We start from the raw sequence: 19,089 nt of genomic DNA on the forward strand, positions 1-19,089 counted from the left end.
GTAGTACATATAGTGTTTATATTCCCCTGGGTTTAATATGGCTCACAGTAAAATTGATTTTCTGGAATCTTGCAATAAACCTCATCAAAGTAAATGAAACCCACGCTGGCTTTTTATAAAGTGATTGGATTCAGGGTGATAAATTAACCCTCACCGTCAGAGAGGCTCCCAATAATGCACTTGCTCGATTAAACTCCTCCAGACCCTGTTTAGATTTTAATTTTTCTATAGGACTTCTTTAACTCTCTCAAAGCTTCCAACATAATGCTTGCAGAAGGGAAAGCAGCTGAAAACCATACTTTTTCTTCTCAGACTAAACAGATTAACCAGATTTATATTTGCTGAGCACTTGCTTGACACTATTCTCTAACCTATACAAAAAACCCACTGGTAGCTATTCATATCCTGTGGGAGTGAGGAGGAGGAAAAAATTACTTTCTGCTTATTAAGAGTTCCTAATCAAACACCAGGAACTGAGAGGGATTTAAAAATTCTGAACTTTTGTACACATGTGAAATCAACATTTGTAAGAGATGCTAGAGCAAAATCCTGGCTCACAACAGGCTTTCCCACACAATCCATTCCCAACAGATGAGTCTCACCTGAAACGACCACCTAGACTTGCCAGGGTAGATTATTCCTAATTTTTTGCCAGTCTTTGGACATTCCAGTTTTTCCACTGTTCACCTCCCATTTCAGCAAGAGGCAAAATGTGTAAAAAAAAAAAAAAATTCAAAGTGACCTTCCCTAACATTCCTCAACAGCCCCTAGTGACTTTCTTGAATAAAAAAGTGTATGATGTCTATTCATACATACCTTGCAGTATGTATGAAAACTATTTTTGTTGCCATATTTATTCCTGGTTAAATGAAAAAAATTATTCATTTAACCAGGAGTAAAACCTCTGAGATTTTTTTCTCATTTCCCAGCCTGTCTAGGGAAAAGAGGTTGCAGTAAACAATCATGCCCTATTTTATTCCTGCTTAAATGAATTATCATAATAATAATTACTAGCAAAAACATCTGGTTTCTGCTCAGCACAGACGGCAAATTCTTTAACACATTGCTTGCATTTCCCCTTCTTCTTAGTCTCCAGGCTGAGGGTCTCAGGCTTTTTTTAGACCAGTATACATGCCAACCTCACAGCATGCCTGATAGTACAGATTTATGGAGAGACTGCTGATGACCATAAAATGTTTCCTCTGTTTTTTCTGCCTCTGGAAAATTATGCCTTTGTAATAATATCTTCTCTTTAGAGCATTTCCCTGCTTTTTATACAGATGACATTTGCATGTAAACAAGTTCTTGCTGTTTTTTTTCACTACTAAAGAACAGCCAGGAAAAGTAATGTTCCCTTTGACATCATATTGGCCTGTTATTGTAGAATGATCCTAATGTCACTATTTAAGGTTTTGAATTAGAAAATGGGGCCATCCAACAGAAGCAATTTAACTTTCAATTTAATTAATATTTCCACTGTAACAGAAGATTGTTATTTTGTGGAAAAGAGAAAGAAGAATTACAAATCAACTCATTTATCATGTGAACCTTTGAACAGTACTGATACTTAAGCACACTAACAGCATCATCTTTTGCATTTCCATAATGCCTTTTATCAGAAGCATTATCTGCATTAGTGGCTGCTTGAGTTGCTCTGACTCCACTGATCAACGCTGGAACGGAAAGGAAAGCTCAAACTCAGCAGCAGCCATGGTCCAGGCAGCCCAGAAGTATGAAATAGTTGGGGGCGGAGAGGGGACAACATGAAGTCAAATACTGCCCGCTGTCATGATCTCTGCACATTTTTCCTCAAGGTACAAGGGGATGTAAGGCCCTCAAGAGTCGCACTAGGTTTTAAGGGGTGATATGTATGAAGAAGCCTAGTCAGGGCCCAAAAAAGGTTAAGAAACCACCAGACAAGAAAGAGCTTAACATACCACTTTAGAGCCATGAGGTTTAAAAAACAAGTCTTATAACTTTGGGGAGCCATTCAGCATCTCTGGCCACTCGCGCTACGGAAAGCTTTTCAAAGGGAGCAGGAAACTCTTGTGGGGGGACAGGCATTTACTTTCACAGTGCGGCTGCAGTCCAGTTTGTTATGAACAAACCTTACATGCAGAACAGCCTTCTCCAAAAGAGTCTGCGTGGCAGTCTCCAGCATTTCACCTTCATTTAACAGGCCACATTTCTCACCTTTCATCCTCTTCAACCCCTTGGCCTGGGGAGGTGCCCTTTCCCCAGCAGAGCAGGTGGGTAGGGTCCCCACCGCCCGCCTATGGCCCCCGCTGTGCACACAGCAATGGGGAGGGCATGCAGATGACTTTGCCCCTAGTGTGTTAAAAGGCCCCCACGCTGCTCACAGCTGTCTCCGGGCTGCTCTGCACTATGTCTGTATCGGTAGACAGCGTGTATCAACTGTAAAGCTGCCCTGAGCTCCCTCAGTACTACAAGGGTATGTCAGGTCACCCCAATCTCACTTCCTTGCCAGAGTGACTCCTATGCCAGAAGTACAAAGGAGATTTGCCAGAGCGTGGCTTGTAAACAGCTTATTAATATCAAGCAATTTTGGATCCCAAAGTGTTTGAAAAAGTAAATAAATATTAGTCTCCTTTCACAAATGGAAACCAGAAGCACCGAGACATTCAATAACACATACGGAGCCAGGAGCAGAGTTCGGGGACCTGAACTTCGCTGTCTGACCATTCCCGCAACGGTCCTCTTTATGTTCTTTTAAAGAATTTACGTTAATACAGGCCATTGGTCTGCTGTCTTATTCTTGCTGAGCTCGGTGATGTAAATATTTGGTTTGGGCTCCCAGCAATCTGAGCTAGAAGAAAACCTGCCCTGCAGTCTGCATGGTGTCACTCCCAGGATATGGCTTAGCTCTATACCCACTGATATAATCAGTATCATCTGTTTTATGTCCCTGTTTGAATCACAAATGGTTCACCTTTCTTTCATCTAAATTTATCTCAACTGCCCATGATATGTAATATTTCAAAGTTAATCATTTTAAGCTCAAGTTCATAAAATCACTCTTACATGAAAGAAGCAATTAAAATCAAGCGTGTATTCACTTAATAATAAAAGGCCTATACTAACACAAGGGTCAATATATTTAAATGCTTTCAGCAAATGACTATAAATCTTATTACAACATTTTACAGTCTTATGTCTTCTTTATAACCTCTTTGTGAACTTTCAAGGTTATTTCCTTGAAAAATTTTTCAAATTTTGAAACATTGAAAAGCTATCTTCAACTTGCCATTAAGCATTTAAGAAACAAACAACCCCAAACCCTTCAAATAAAACACAAAATATTGTCAGCATTCTACCACATAAGAACATTTTTAAACACATGAAGGAAATATGAGAACTCTTATCCATTATTTCTATGGATACATAGATTCTATAGAATATATTTACAGCTTACAATATATGATCAAGAAAATAAGTTTTTGTGACATTGTATTTGATGAGAATCTTTACCTAGAGAATAACCTAGGCTCCTGAGTACGAGTTAGCTGATCAGTATCTAACTGAAGTTTTGCATTAATAGAAAGAATACAACAAGATTTTTCTATAAAAAATTATGCTAAGCATATGAAAATTGTAATTTTTTGAGCCATGATTCATTTGGTTATATTCTGTTTTAAGACCCTAATCTGCAGGCCATACAAATAACCTAATGGGTTCAACTACTTATGCGAGTGAAGGCTGCAGTAGGAAATTATCTCTTCTAAGAAGACAAAAAACCAAATGGAAATAGAGTCTTCATGATCCTAAAAGAGGAATTAATCAGAGCCAAACAGAAGTTTTGGTGGGAAACAACTTAGGACTCATACTTGCCAGTACCTACCCCAGGTTGCTTTCACTTTCCAAAGGAAATGAAAAAAACACATATTTTTAATTGCTGTTATGGAATATATCCATTTTACTAGGTTATCTTTCGCACAGACAGGACAGAGAGTCCTCTGTTGAGTGGTTTGATTTTTCTACTGTATTTCATAGTTACAATTTCAGTGGCACTGTCTTTAAAAAAAAGCTGTAATTTTATAACATTCCCAGACACCTCAAAAATCCATTTCAGTGACTAAGCTTTGGGGCCAAAACCTGTATTTAGGCAGATATGCCAATAACTCATATAACATTAGGTACATTTGAGGGTGTATTCATCAGTGCTTACATCTGGTCCATTCACCATCCCACATTATTGCATGGAGTGGAGTGTGCATGTAAAAGCAAGTGCTTCCTCGCTGCAGTCTGCTCACTTCATAGTAGGGTAATTTCTACAGAAAATCTTCATAGAGATTGACAGGGAACAGAGAGAAGGAGATCAGGGAAGGCAACTGCCCTACTGTGATTCCCCCCAGAATCCATGCAAGAAAAGCAAAACCAACCAAACAAAAGGTCCTTCTGGATATATATGTAGATAGTGGTATGCACAGGCTAACAATAACTTCAGCTACATTTCTCTTGCACTCCTCTAGCAAGGATTGCAGGGACTACTATGGGAAAAACTAGGAGCTTTGTGAATCACAGCTTCTGGGAGAGCTGGAATCAGCTGCAGGATCAGTGCGGTATAGCAGCAGACATTTCATCTCTACAAGGGACACAACAGAAGTGTAATACTACGAAACTTACAAAGACCTTCACTTCCTCGTTCCAATCCCATGATGAAGTTAGATTCAAATGGTAGACATAATTATCTAATAATAACGGACACTACTTTTACATCAAATCATCAATAAAAACATGAAAGATGGAGGCCAAAGATGAGCCAAGCCCAGCTGACCCAAAACAAGATTACTCTGATTCTAACTGGCTGTCTGTAAATAACAATTCTTGAACCTCCACATTTTCTAATAATGCATTTTTGTACACAAAGCATTTTCTTCCACACTGGCATCGCCAAAACACTCAGCATTGCTGGAAATCAAACTGCTTCTATTTATATGCCTAAGCATCGATTTGGGAGCCTATTTTAAGCATCTCAGTCTGAAAAGATTTCCATTTTCTCCATAATAAAGGGGTGTGAGCAGCATTAGTGTGCTGTCAAAATGTATGACTTGAGTAGGCATGTGAGCCCCAGTAAAACTCTATCCAGATGCCCACTCACCCTCTCTCTATCTTCCCCTCTCCCTCAAAAGTTTTTCTAGTTTCATGTGAAGCATTTAACATTTACTGTAAGACAGTCCAGAAGAGAAAGGTCAGGAGTGGAGGGACTGTCTCCTTCTCATAAGCAATGGTGAGCCAGGCTGAGCTCGGGGGTGCAGCCTGGTGGTTTCACTATCTCTATAGTCAGACATGGGCTGCCCCTTCCCATAGAGCTCAGGCTTCCCGGTTACATAGCAAGGAAAGGAGCCGACTGCTCTGAGGAGCTGGGCTATGCAGGAAAGGGTGCTTCTTTCAGGTACAATGACGAGGTAGCTAAGGCGATAGCCCTGAAGGCCAATAGCAAGTAAAAGCTTTAAGAAGCCTTGGCCAGAGTACATCCAGTGAGGATATCAAGTGCAACATTTAGGGAAGAGTTACGAAAGAGGAAAATCAAGCATATACATTGTTAAACGTAGGAGGGTTTGGAATAATTAGAGATGGCAACACAAGAATGTGGGGTAGGTCAGATAATGGAAAGGCCGGTATGGGTGAAGCGGGATAGAGGTGGGGTAAGATGGCACAGCTGACTGGCTAATAGAGCAATGGACTTCTAACTGGACTATAATGGAGGAAGGTTTCTCAAACTAGAAGGTAGGTAGGTTGAAGGTGACCTCAGCTTCACTGGGAGGTAGAGGGAACATCTTTTTAAAAACAAAGAATAGTAACAGGTTCAGGAGGGGTAGAGTTCCACCAGTGAAAAAAAAGACAGTCTCCTGTCCTCAGACAGGGGTGAGATAGAAAACCTGCCTGCAGGAGGGCCTTTGGTTCGCCCGCCAAAGGAAAAGGCAGCTGTGGGAATGCAGAACGAGCCCAGGGATGCAACATGGCATCATCAATCTGTGGCAGGAAGAACCATACCCATCTGGCAGCAATGGTGCTGGCAAATCCAAGGAGCAAAAGTCAGAGCTTACTCGTTACCGAACTCGCAGCAGCACTCCCAAGCACCTGTGACTGCAACATGGGGCTGGTTCTTACCTACAGAGCAAGTAGCTAGCAGAAACATTAATCACACTGAAGAATATCTGTATTCATTAGGAACCTTATATTATCACTAGGTAACATGCACAGGCTCAAAAGGGCCTCCTCCTGATCTGATTACAACGTGGAACAAGGTTTTTACTGATGATATAAAAGTATGGCTTTATTGTTCAGAGCAGGGATTCTTCTTGGGATTCTCCCATCCTTTCAAAGAGAGTTGGTGGTACAAAGGGACAAGAAAATTGACTTAAGTGTCTTGCCAGGACAGGTCTAGGTGGACTGGGAAAACGGCGTTGCCTAATCAAGAAATTCAAAGATCAAATCTGCTGAATTAGTTTTTGAAATTAGTTGTAAGGCTAATTCTAAAAACAATTCACCAGTTATTTTGACAGAAGTCTGCCTGATTACTTTATCTCCTAGGGAAGGCATCTGTACTTGAAACATGTGACATATTAACTTTGAATTAGAAAATATCTCTAAATAGATAAATAAAACACAAATCTCCTCCCTGCAATTGCTCTGACAGAGATTCCAGCAACTTTTCTCAAATGCCTGCAGCAGGGAAGATACAAACTCTTCCTTCTCCCCTGCTCTTTCTTCCATCATAATTTCAGCAGCTCCGATCCAGGCCTTTTGCTCCAGGTAAGCTAATGAACTGGACGTCAGATTGTCCTACTTGGCATTCACTGTCCCAACTCATCACCCAATAAATCCTTCCTTTAGACCTGAATTTCTGGTAATCTTGGCAAGAAACTTTATCTTGCCCGTGCCTCATTTCCTCCAATGCAAACCTACTACTTCATTGTTTTCTCCTCCTCAGTTTTTCCTCTTTACCCCTTATTCCTGTGCCCCCAGAGGGTACCTACCCCTCCACTCATCTAAACTCTTCTGCCTCCTACTTATACAAATTTTCCCACAATGACTTTCCCACACCCATCAAATTAGCCTAGCCCTCACTGTCCTTTTTAACTCAGTTTTCTGTCCTGGCCTACAGTTGCCCAGCTGCTCCGCTCCTCTAAACCTGCCTCATTCCCAAATATACAATCCTCCTCTTTCCCTGCATATTTTCCTGCTGTCAGAGTAGGTCTCCATCTCCTGACACTATGTGGAAGTCTCTTTACCGGGAGGGTAGCAAAGATCCAGATAAGGGTCAAATAAATGGCAGTGACCCCTCCCCTGAATGCAAATACTCAAAGGAAACTGTGCCCAGCTTGATGCAGTACAGCCTAGCAAAATGTTAAGAGGAAATAGTAGATGCCCTCAACAGAAAACATTTCCACATTGCTCTTGATTATGTCTAGTACAGAAAGAGGGTAACAACAAACAATATCTCGTACCATGAGATTCATTATAATGTCAAAAGAGCTGGCATTTCTGGGACAATGGATGTATTAGTGTGAAACATCTTGCTATACAAAAGAGGAAGTGAGTTTCCAGAGTTTAAATGCAGGAGGTCTTCTGCATTTTTAATAAACCGAAAAATACAGAGGTCAGGGTTTTTTCCTTTTCACTGTGGGATTATAGACTTGAGTCTCTAAGAATGAGAATATCTTCTGGAAAGTACTAAGTCCCTTATCTGTCATCTTGGGAATTGACATAAACTGCCATTGAATTCATCTGTGTCTTCTAGAACACGCTGAGGACCATCACAGGATCACACCTAGTGGTAAAAGGTCTAGATAAAAATAAACACATACAAAATACTGCATCTACCTGAATCTCCTGACTCGCTTTAACAAATTCATAGCCGTATGGTTCCAGATGAAGAAGTAGAGATATTAGTTTTCTTATTAATTTTTCTATTGCAGAAAATGTGGAAGACTGAAGATTGTAACTTATCTGAAGATAGGGGATGGGAGGAGGGGGAGAGTAGAAGGATAACGTACCAATGAAATGTTGACAGTTTTCTGTTTTTTTGCCAATTGTTGCTAAAATGACAGACGGTGATGTTTATGAAATGTATAATTCAAAGCAAATTTGCCTAGATAACCAAGTTAAAGATGCTTTATCTTTCCTAACAAACATTATGCAGCAATCTACAAAACGCAAAGTACATAAGACAAACTGAAAATGCAAGAAAATAACTCTTTTCTTTTCCCCTAAGTCAACAAATTTTCTGAGCCCAAATAAAGTTCTTGGCTTTCTCTCAAATCTTCACAGCTAATCAATAGTTCAGTCATACGATGAAAAATGATGTATCCATATTCTTCACAATTGACATTTGCTAACTGTCTCCAAGGTCGCATTGATTGCCAGTTGTTCAGTTTACCCAACTTCTGGTTTGAGCCAAATAATATGATCTTTGTTTCATTAATATTTAATAGTAATTTAGATTGTGCCAGATGATCTTAAAGCTCATTTAAATCAGCTTGAAGATAATATTAAGCTTTCTTCTAGTATAATCTATTACCATAAATGATTGTGTCCTCTGCATATAAATGGTGAGTTGAATATGATAATGAAGTGCAAAGATTATCAATATAGAATGACAAATGCGTCTGACTTAAAATAAATCCTTCAGGGACCCATTTATTCTGTTTTCAGTAGTATAAGATGCATTGTTTCACTTCAAGCATTCTACAGAAAACATAAAGGATTTGGATCATGAGATACAATAGTTATCCTGTGTGAGAAGAGAAAATAAAAATTCCAAATTGTAGAACTCTCTTTTTTCAAGTGTGGCAATTACAGATCTGTACAGATCTGTACAAATTATATTTTTTGTACAACAGGCCTCGATTAATTATTAGAGTTTTTTAAAGAGTGCTTACACTGAAGACTGTTTTTATTTAGACCGGGTTTAGTTTGTATTTGTTTTTCACTAGCTGGTCATTTAAATTAGTTCATTTCAATTATCGCTAAATGCCATGCCCATTGAAGAAAAGTACCCGAATGTAGTTAATGGTATGACACCCAAAGCTGCTTCCTCTATAAAAATGACAGCTGGGAGGGCTGCAGGGAAACCCTGCTTGGCAATAAGGCTGCATTTAAAAGAATTAAATTGTCAAATTCTCTAGGCTCATGGGTTTAATTAAAGTCAGTGGACAATTTCAGGGACAAAAGAAACAATTACAGCAGTGAGAAATACTAATAAATACATTAGAAATGGTTAAAAACAGTTGAAAAGAAAGTAAGTGCACTTACTGGCAGATTTTGTCTAAGGAAATTACATAAAACAGCCATGACACGGCATTGTGGAAAACACGGTGAGGTGACAGAGACTACTGGAACTCAGCACTTGCTGAGAATTGGGAGAACAGGCACACCAGATCCACGAGGCCTCTCTTTTGCTTTCCATTCAAAATCTTCCCACTCAAAATCTCAGGTGTTTTGATATCACAGAGACCTTAAAATTTGTAAAATTTTACATATCTGAACTTATCATTTAGCTTGAGTGCAGGTACATATGGAAAAAGATCCAGGGTTATTTTGGTCTCCTAGGATCTCAGCTCAGAACTTCTTAGCTTTTGGTCTGGCAGATTCATCTGTTACAATAAACTGGTCACAAATAAATCTGGACTAGAAAATGGAAGGGTGTTATTTATTCAAGAATGACATTCTGGAAAAGCCTTGTAAAGGTGGTCACGGGAGCAAGAAATGTAGGAAGCAAGACATACTTACAGAAAGGATTGTAAATTAAATTAAAAGAAGTCCTAAAATGAGGAAATTAATTCTGTGATGTGATTCCTAGGGAATCCAGTCCTCAAGCATATGCAAAGAGTTTTGAGAGCCACCTGGATTGCTGGGTGTCTGCACTACACTTGCATTAACTTCATGGCTCAAGACTCTAACTTGTGTGGACCAGAAAGGAATTTTCTTTTCCTTCCTTAATCTATCATTTGGCTTCTGGAAATGGGATGGCACAAAAACTAGGATGTAAACAGAATACAGCTCTGTTCCTAGTGACGTAAAATTCTCAGATGAATGGTGCCCTGCTCACACACAAAGGATTAAGCCATTCATCAGATTTAGGATCAGGAGGACATCTGTCCTCCAAGTCAGATTAGCAGGGATCAGAGGGGTTTTATTTGCCCCAACAGTAATTTAGGGCATGATCAGCTTCTTAAGATCACAGAGGAGTTAATTTTATAAATATTTTGCTAGCACACAGACCTGGAAGACTAGTAATGTCCTCCACTCTCCTGCTTTCTGCATGTGACGTATTACAGGCGCAGCTTTTAGACTTCTGCTACAATCTTAAATTTGTCTTATGTGTTGAGAATTATGATATCTGGTGACATAGGATGATCTATGGATTCTTCTGAACTAGTATCTACTGTATGGTTGTCTGCCAGAGCAAAAAAGAGAGAATTCAGTTGCTCAGATGCTGCCTGCTGGTCCTGCATTCCTACTCATCTACACATATATACATCAAGAGCAGTGTGCTCATATACACTCTTTGGTATATGATAGGCTTCTAAAACAGCAGGTCCCAACTGTGATTTGCAAGGCCGTATCATGTGCTCTGCAGCTGATTCACAAAACCTATAGAACAATAACATTTACCAGTTTGTCAGTTCTATGTGGTTACACTGGTGTTCATAAGAATGAGAGCTGACAGTGGTCCACAGGTTCAAAGTTTGGGAAGTACTAATACTCATAGTTTTTACCTTGGTACGTCAAAGATACCCTCCTCATAAGGAGTAATCGCATGTGCACTCTGAAGATGCGCACTTGCACAGCTTCAGCCTTCACCCCTCAAGTATCCCTGGCAGGCTGGGACACCTTTATTAACATGCCCCGTATCTCATAGCTTGGGTGAGTGGTATAGGTATTTCCTTAGGTATAGGTATAGCCCTTAGCCTAGTGGCTTTACTCCAGGATAGGTGTCAAATCACCATATTCCTTCCATAGACTCTGTACCCCATCTACCAACTCATTCCTTTGTGACTGGAACTTGCTTCTTCTGGTGACAGATAAATTCTTAAACATAGGGGCAAGAACCAAAGGATTCACTGTCAAGAAATTAATTACACTATTCAGCAGTTACTGAGGTCCTAAGTCTACTAATCTTAAATAAGAGCTCAGCAGAGTGGGCTGTCATGTCATAAGCACACTTAACGTCAGCTACATATGCACACACATAGAGTAGCATTCTTGTAGAGGGCAATTTCATCCCCATAATTGTAATTGTAATTGTAAATACTTGTAATTCCTTCATAGGATCACGAATGAATCTGAAGAGACCCTGAATGTGTTCTCATCTTTGTGTTTATCTATTTCTGAGATCTCAAAACACTTCTGTGGATTGACAGTGATTCCCCTGCTATAAGTGTTGTGAAAGACAGCTGTAAACCTCTCCTAAGTACCTAGCCAAAGCTGCGTCGTACAGTATGCCAGAGCTGAGAGCACACCATGGTACGAGGTATTTGAGAGCCACTTGTATTAAGCCACATTGCCCTGCAGAGATTCTGAGCAGTGCCATTATCTGTAGGTGAGCTGTTGCTCTTGGTTTATGCCTGTTGTTTTTAACATGCACAGCACTCATATCAGCTAAGTGCAGAGATGTCCAAGATACAGGAAATAACAGCAAGCCACCTTATAAATCAGACCCTACAGGAAAACTTCCCACACATACACCCCATGAATTATAAGACTATTTACATGTCAACAGTAACACTATTGTATAATAGAATCATAGAATGGTTTGGGTTGGAAGGGACGTTTAAAGGTCACCTAGTCCAACCCCCCTGCCATGGGCAGGGACATCTTCAACTAGATCAGGTTGCTCAGAGCCCCATCCAACCTGACCTTGAATGTTCCCAGGGATGGGGCATCTACCACCTCCCTGGGCAACCTGTTCCAGTGTTTCACCACCCTCACTGTAAAAAATTTCTTCCTTATATCTAGTCTGAATCTCCCCTCTTTTAGTTTAAAACCATTCCCCCTTGTCCTGTCGCAACAGGCCCTGCTAAAAACTTTGCCGCCGTGTTTCTTATAAACCCTATTTAAGTACTGAAAGGCTGCAATAAGGTGTCCCCGAAGCCTTCTCTTCTCCAGGCTGAATAACCCCAGCTCTCTCAGCCTTTCCTCATAGGAGAGGCGTTCCATCCCCCTGATCATTTTTGTGGCCTTCGTCTGGACCCGCTCCAACAGGTCCATGTCTTTCTTGTGCTGAGGACTCCAGAGCTGGACACAGTACTCCAGGTGGGGTCTCACCAGAGTGGAGTAGAGGGGCAGAATCATCTCCCTCGACCTGCTGGCCACGCTTCTTTTGATGCAGCCCAGGATATGGTTGGCCTTCTCGGCTGCAAGCCCACATTGCCGGCTCATGTCCAGCTTTTCGTCCACCAGTACCCCCAAGTCCTTCTTGGCAGGGCTGCTCTCAATCCCTTCATCCCCCAGCCTGTATTGATACCGGGGGTTGCCCCGACCCAGGCGCAGGACCTTACACTTGCCTTGTTGAACCTCATAATGTTCACACGGGCCCACTTCTCGAGCTCGTCCAGGTCCCTCTGGATGGCATCCTGTCCCTCAGGCGTATCGACCGCACCACTCAGCTTGGTGTCATCTGCAAACTTGATGAGGGTGCACTCGATCTTACTATGTCATTGATGAAGATATTAAACAGTACTGGTCCCAATACGGACCCCTGAGGGACTCTACTCGTCACCGACCTCCATCTGGACATTGAGCCGTTGATAATAGATACAACAGCATGAGCACAGACAGGTTTTCCTTTTTGTAGAGGAGAAAAAAGAAATGGTACACAATCCAATGCAGAGAGATGGTTTTTGAGTCTATATTACATTTTCTGTACCCCAACTGTTTTTCATGAAAAATCCAAATGCAGCTCAACTTCAACTGGAGTGCAAAGCAGTGTGAAAAATATGAATCATTATAGAAGTATTTTTATAATGTAGAGCTATTTATTCTTTGATTTAGATTTAGAATTAGTGATTGATTTTTAGTCTTTTTAGCATTTACAGTTAATTCAGGTTTTTCCATTAAGAATCAGCTAGGATACCAATGATAACTTTGAGGGAAAAAAGTCACCAAAACGAACAATTACAATTTGTTTAAGCTCACTGTGTAAAAGATTTTGATGGTATAAACTGCAGAAAGGTCAAACCTTGAATTAGTAAATTTATCTTTCAAATAAAAAAAGCCCTCACTCCTGAAATTATAATATTAACTCTTAAAAGGGGAAAGAAAGTGAGAGTTTCTTTTGTAGGTTTCAAGTTCAAATCCAGACTACCTGCGTAGATATTAAAATTGTTGTCATCTCATGGATATCTTGTGTGTCCCCTACATTAGTTCTGTATCACCACTTCAAACTCACCACAGTCCTTTGCACTAAATGACAGGATGTACAGGAAACAAAAACCCATATGGGTCCTGAAAGGCTACACTACTTCTGTTATGCGCCGAAGACAGGACTGTTCCTCTTCTGGCAGTTGGTAAGCATGTCTCCGCCATACAGTTAATCCAGGCACTCATTCAAGCACCTGTAATCCACAAAGATAACCCGCTCACCTGAGTTATAAGCAATTTCTAAGCCCAGATGGCTTTTACAGGTTAGACCTTAGTGTCAGCTATAACTCAGACTCAAAGAGGAGTAACACACAATGAGAATGAAAGGGGAGCTGGAGAAGGTGAGGAGGGGAAATCACTTTAGTGTCTCTGGTCTTCCTGTCTTAGGGAATGAGGAGATGAACAAATGTACCTTTTTTCTGCATACGAGACAGATTTCTATCAGATAGGTATGAAGAGAAGAGCAACTTTTTCTAACTGCCATCACCATCACATCCAACTGTGAAAGTTGAGAAGGATGATTTTAGCAGTTGTGTTTTCTGTTGCTCAGAAACCTATGACAATGAAATCAGGAGGTCAGAGAAAATAGGATTTCATTAATCAAGGAGAGCAAAGAGAAGGGCTTGAACAAAAATTGCAGCTGTCTGGACAGAATGAAAAGCCTGATTCTCATGGTAGTGGGCTGGAGACACATTAAAATTTAGAACCAGTCTATGTGGCAAGGACAGGAAAAAGGAAGAGCTAGAGGCGATTTGCAGGCTAAAAAAGCTTCAGTGACAAAAGGTTAGGGATACTGGGACAGTCTATTAATTTGCCCATCAATGTACAGCTTCTATTGGATGCTCTGAATATATTTTGTACTTTGATAGTCGGCAAGCCAGTGTGGATTAGAACTACTTTGTGGTGGAAAACTTGACCATGGTGGAGAGGGCAAAGCTGGGCCATCAGCTGAAACAGCCTTACTGTAACAGGCCACAGGTGATGACCAGCTTTAGTCACTGACCTCTAATGACTGCCTGCCATTACTCTCCTGAAGAGTCAGATACCACAAAATTTCAGAAAGATAAGAAAAAGATATAAATTGGTTTAAAAGAAAGTCTGTACAACAAAGGGCTTGACACCTACAGGGGTAACAGACTCAGCAAAGAGCAATGGAGGCAGGACATTCTGGCTTCTCTGAAAACACCGGCCAGAACTCAAAAGATCTTCAAGAATGGGAAGGATTTCAAGGGAGGGAATTTTGTTCAGGTGAGTGTTATTACTCATATGTCAGCAATTCTCACATACTCTCTCTGAGTGACACAGATCTATTTGTCCTGCACCTAACTAAGCAGAGCTGAATAGAAAGCAGACAGTCGTCAGTGCCCCTTTCCCTCCTCTTCCCAGAAGAGAGCGCTTGCGGAGGTGAAACTAGAGATGGTGCTTGGATGCTGCCAAAGCTCGCTTTTAGTTTAGAAGCAAAGAGGTTCAGCTGGGGCTGGGCCTAATGCAGCTGAGAAAGAAAAAGGGACAAAGGACTGGTGAAAAAGCACCTACGAATTTTCAATTTACTAACCTACTCTCACTGCTAGAAAAGCAAGGGTTTATCTTGCCAAACAGTAACATGAAAGACAGGCTGTAAGTGGCTGCTAAATGAAATGCAGATAATATCATTGCAAGTAGGCAAAATGTGTTCTTGTATCTCCATTAACTTGCTCCATTCCAAATTGCCTACAACAGGTGGCAGAATCTGGATGCAATATATTTTGTACCTTGCAACAGCTGTGAACAGGGTACACACTGAAATGGTAAAGAGACATTACTTGTCGCAACTGTCTCACATGATCAAGAGCAGTTCCAGAATTCAAAATATTTCCTTGTTCTGAAGTTAAATTGGGCCACTGTGATATTCATTCTGCAATTTAATACTCAAAGGCTTTGCGACACAGATAGATAGACAGAACGAAACGGGATTAGAAACCTGCAACATTTTTCACATTTTGATAGGTTTTATATGATATTAGCACAAGACCAGGTAAAGTCGCTTTTTAATAATTGTATTACAGACTTCATGGGCCAGTTCTTCAGATAGTGGAAGCTTGTGTGATTCTGTTGACTTTAGCTACGATGATTTACATTAGTTGACAATCTCTCTATATACACACCCTATGTAGTTCCATATTTACAGCTTCATCCAAACCAAATTATAATGACCAAATTGGAAATCTAGCTAAAATGTCTGTTAACTGACTTTCAAAGCAGAAGCCAAAGCAGCTGAGTAACACCAGGTTAGAGTATCTAAAACTACAGCTTTTTGTAAATAATCAGGGGAAACCAAAGGGAAAAAGTGGTTGAGTGAATGAATGATATAATCAGTGAGCTTCATTTAGAGATCCTGCATAGAAACATCCCTTTTTATGCAACTTGAATATAATATATATGTTTTCTCAGATTAATACTGAAGGCTACCCACAGAAATACACCAGTTCCTTATCGCCATCGGGAAACAATGAAACATACATGGTTTCTGAGAGAAGACCGTAAATACACATTACAGTAACTCCCTTCTTTGTCTATATAAAGCTCTTCCAAACGCAAGGACCCAGAAACAGAAGAGCTTGGGGGTTTTGTGTGGTGGTGCTTTTTTTTTTTAAAAAAATAAGCATTCTAAAGCTGTTTTTCATTATTGGCAATGAAATTGTAATAATCGATACATACTTTCAAGAATATAAAGTTAATTTTAAATATGGAACTATGTGTATATATAACACAGTTTATCTGCCTTCTAAATTACAAATAAGTCTGGGCAATAGTCCTAGTACCCATTAATGTTAAATATAACAACTGTTTTCAGAGATTAAACATCCTACCAACTTGATGAATGTTATACATTTATTATATTGTGTGTATATAACATGCATCATATCGTGTTCTGTGCATAAAAGATCAATGGATGCTTCTATTTTAAACAACATTTTGAAGGCGATTATAATTCATATTTTAATTAAATCCACCTTAAGTCGGAAATGTTTATTCACTGCCCAGAAATCAATCTTTTAAAAAAAATTTCTGTGGATTCAAGTTTTGCTTCTACCACCATTTATTTTCCTACTTCAGCCTAATATTAAAATAAATAGATTTTTAAAAGCCCTACAGGCAAAAATAAATGTACAGATACATCAACATTTTTGTATACATAGCTCCCATCTGTACATACATTTATTATTTCTTCATTGATACAGCATTTTTACCTTTCAAAAAGATACTTTATAGCTTTTCCTCATGAAAAAATGAGTAAAAAGTAAAGGGCATCACTGAAATTTAGTCCTGTCAGCTGTAACGCAGTGACAGACAGACAGAGAATCAGTGGCAAGGACACTGAACAAGAAAAGACTATGGGACAAATTGTGGCCACATGGTCTTCATGAAACTCAACTCTCATAATTTTGAAGCATACTCCCTGAAATTGGAAGAAAAGCAAAGAGTACGTTACAGAACTGCCAGTAACATCTGTTGGTTATGTCTCCATTTTATTTAAAGAACGTGCTTGTTAGCACAGTTTGCCTTTCCGTGGCCTACTTTGTCCAGGTAGCTTTAGACTTCCAGCATACGTTAGCCTACTGTACTCTCCTGTCAGTACAGAAAGCAGTCAAGTCTGGATTTCAGGAGAGTCTGGAGTTGTTACAACCTCTAATGTCTACCGAAATAGCCAGGGCTATTCAGTTGAAGCTACTGAGCTTCAACTCATAGCCTGTAGACCACACACAGTCCACAATGGGCACGTGCCTGGCCCACTGCTAATAGCATTTCAGTCTGACACACAACTGGTGGCTGTCTTTGAGCAGGATCTATTTTCTTCTCTTCACTGTGGAGGGATGCAAGTACAGCAATTCTGACACCACTGTCTTGTTATGCCCCTGTTAGCATCTGGACCTGGCTTCTGACCTACTCACAAAAACCTTGCTCGAGTACCCTCTCCTGGGGAGAAGAGTCCATGTTCTCCCAGTTACCGCAATGCGCGTTCACAGTCTAAACAAGAAGACCCACAATACAACTGTGAGAGAATAACATCATGCGCATTTTCAGCTTGCAATAAAAGTGGAAACAGAATGGTGGTAATGACAGATAACAGGCCACAGATTATTTGTTTTGATCCCATGTACTTCTGCTTTATTTCCAATACAGTCCAGTTAACAAGCCACTTGAAGAGTCTTGATGTGCAAATGGCCTTAAACGCCAGTACTTGCTCTTTTCCAGACTAATCAAGCTCCTCACTGATATGCTCCCATCACCTCTGCAGCGAAACAGGAGTAATTTCAGAATCAGTGAAACAGCACTTTGAAGAGACCTTCAAAGTAGCCTTGTTGATTTACTGGTTGGACTCAGATCTCAAGGCTCCTCCATTTTGTTAGCTTTTCCTCAAAATACTTCTGTTGCATTCACTGAATTATTTCATTTATGTGTTTATGATAAACTATTAAAACATCAAAGAAAAAGTACAGAGGTTCCATTAAAATGACACATCAGATTCAATCAATACCTACGAATAACCTCCAACATTTTATCAATAGCGCACCATCAGCTTTGCACCAGGCTACCATTCAAAAAAATCTTAACGGCATCCAGACATTCACAAATCCCACATACTAGCATGGGATTGGACCACATTAACTTTGCTTACAGGTCATCGGATCAGCTCTGTCTATTTTGTACTGCAGTTGCAGTAAATAGCTCCCCAGACATCCAGCCTTTCCCTGTGGAGGGAGACAGGACTGCCCTCTCCACCACACTGCTTGCAACAAGAGCTTCACCACAGCAGGGTGTTCTGGGAGGCATTCTGCAGAGTTGCTGTGGGCACCACAGCTGTGTCATCAGGATGGTGGAGCAGACTCGCAATCCTCATTTAGGGCCCCATCCCTTTCACACATCCCGTGTATATAAGTTACCAAGAAATGAGTAATACACACCTCTTCTCATACCAGCAGTACAGAGTTCTCAGGGTCAGTTCCTTGAGCCTACGTATTTTTCGAGTATAACCTAAAGGTACTGAAGGCCTATTAGCCCATAAAAGGCTGAAAGCTAGCTACCCTAGAAGGAGACCATGCTTAGCATCTTGTACCTTCAGAACCCCTGTGCCTCAGTTCTTCAGCCATAAAATGAGGATAAAAGTTATTTCCCTAACTCACGGGAATGTGAAAATCAAAACTGCTAGGTATCCTACTTAAAAGGTAACAGAGAAAATAAACATTCTCTAGAGTACTGCATGAAAAAATAATCTTGCCAAATAAAATGTTTTGGTTTAGCGCTCCCTGGCTACTCACAAATTAAGCATTCGCTGAGAAAAGTGTAAAAGGTATAAAGGTCAAGAAACCCAAAGTTCTGACAGGCCCAATAATATTTACTTCACCCTTCCACTACCCTAGCTGGGCAGCCCCCTTAGGGCACTGCTTGATCTTATATACGGTAAAACATGTGCTGCAGGACAGTGGGTGGAATTATGGATTAGAGTATCAGCTTCTGAATTCTCTGTTGCTAATGGCTTTAAATCTGAACTTTATTGTTAGATTGTGTTATGGTGGGACTTTCTGTGTCTAATTTCTGAACCATTACGCACACCTATTTCTTCTAAAACTGCCAGGTAACTTGGTTCACTTGTGGAACTGAAACGTAACCTTTAATTTTACAGCCTATACTTTAGAAAATTATGCGTTTGAGCGGCTG

Source organism: Calonectris borealis, chromosome 4, assembly GCF_964195595.1.
Source record: "Calonectris borealis chromosome 4, bCalBor7.hap1.2, whole genome shotgun sequence".
NCBI classification, from domain to species: domain Eukaryota; kingdom Metazoa; phylum Chordata; class Aves; order Procellariiformes; family Procellariidae; genus Calonectris; species Calonectris borealis.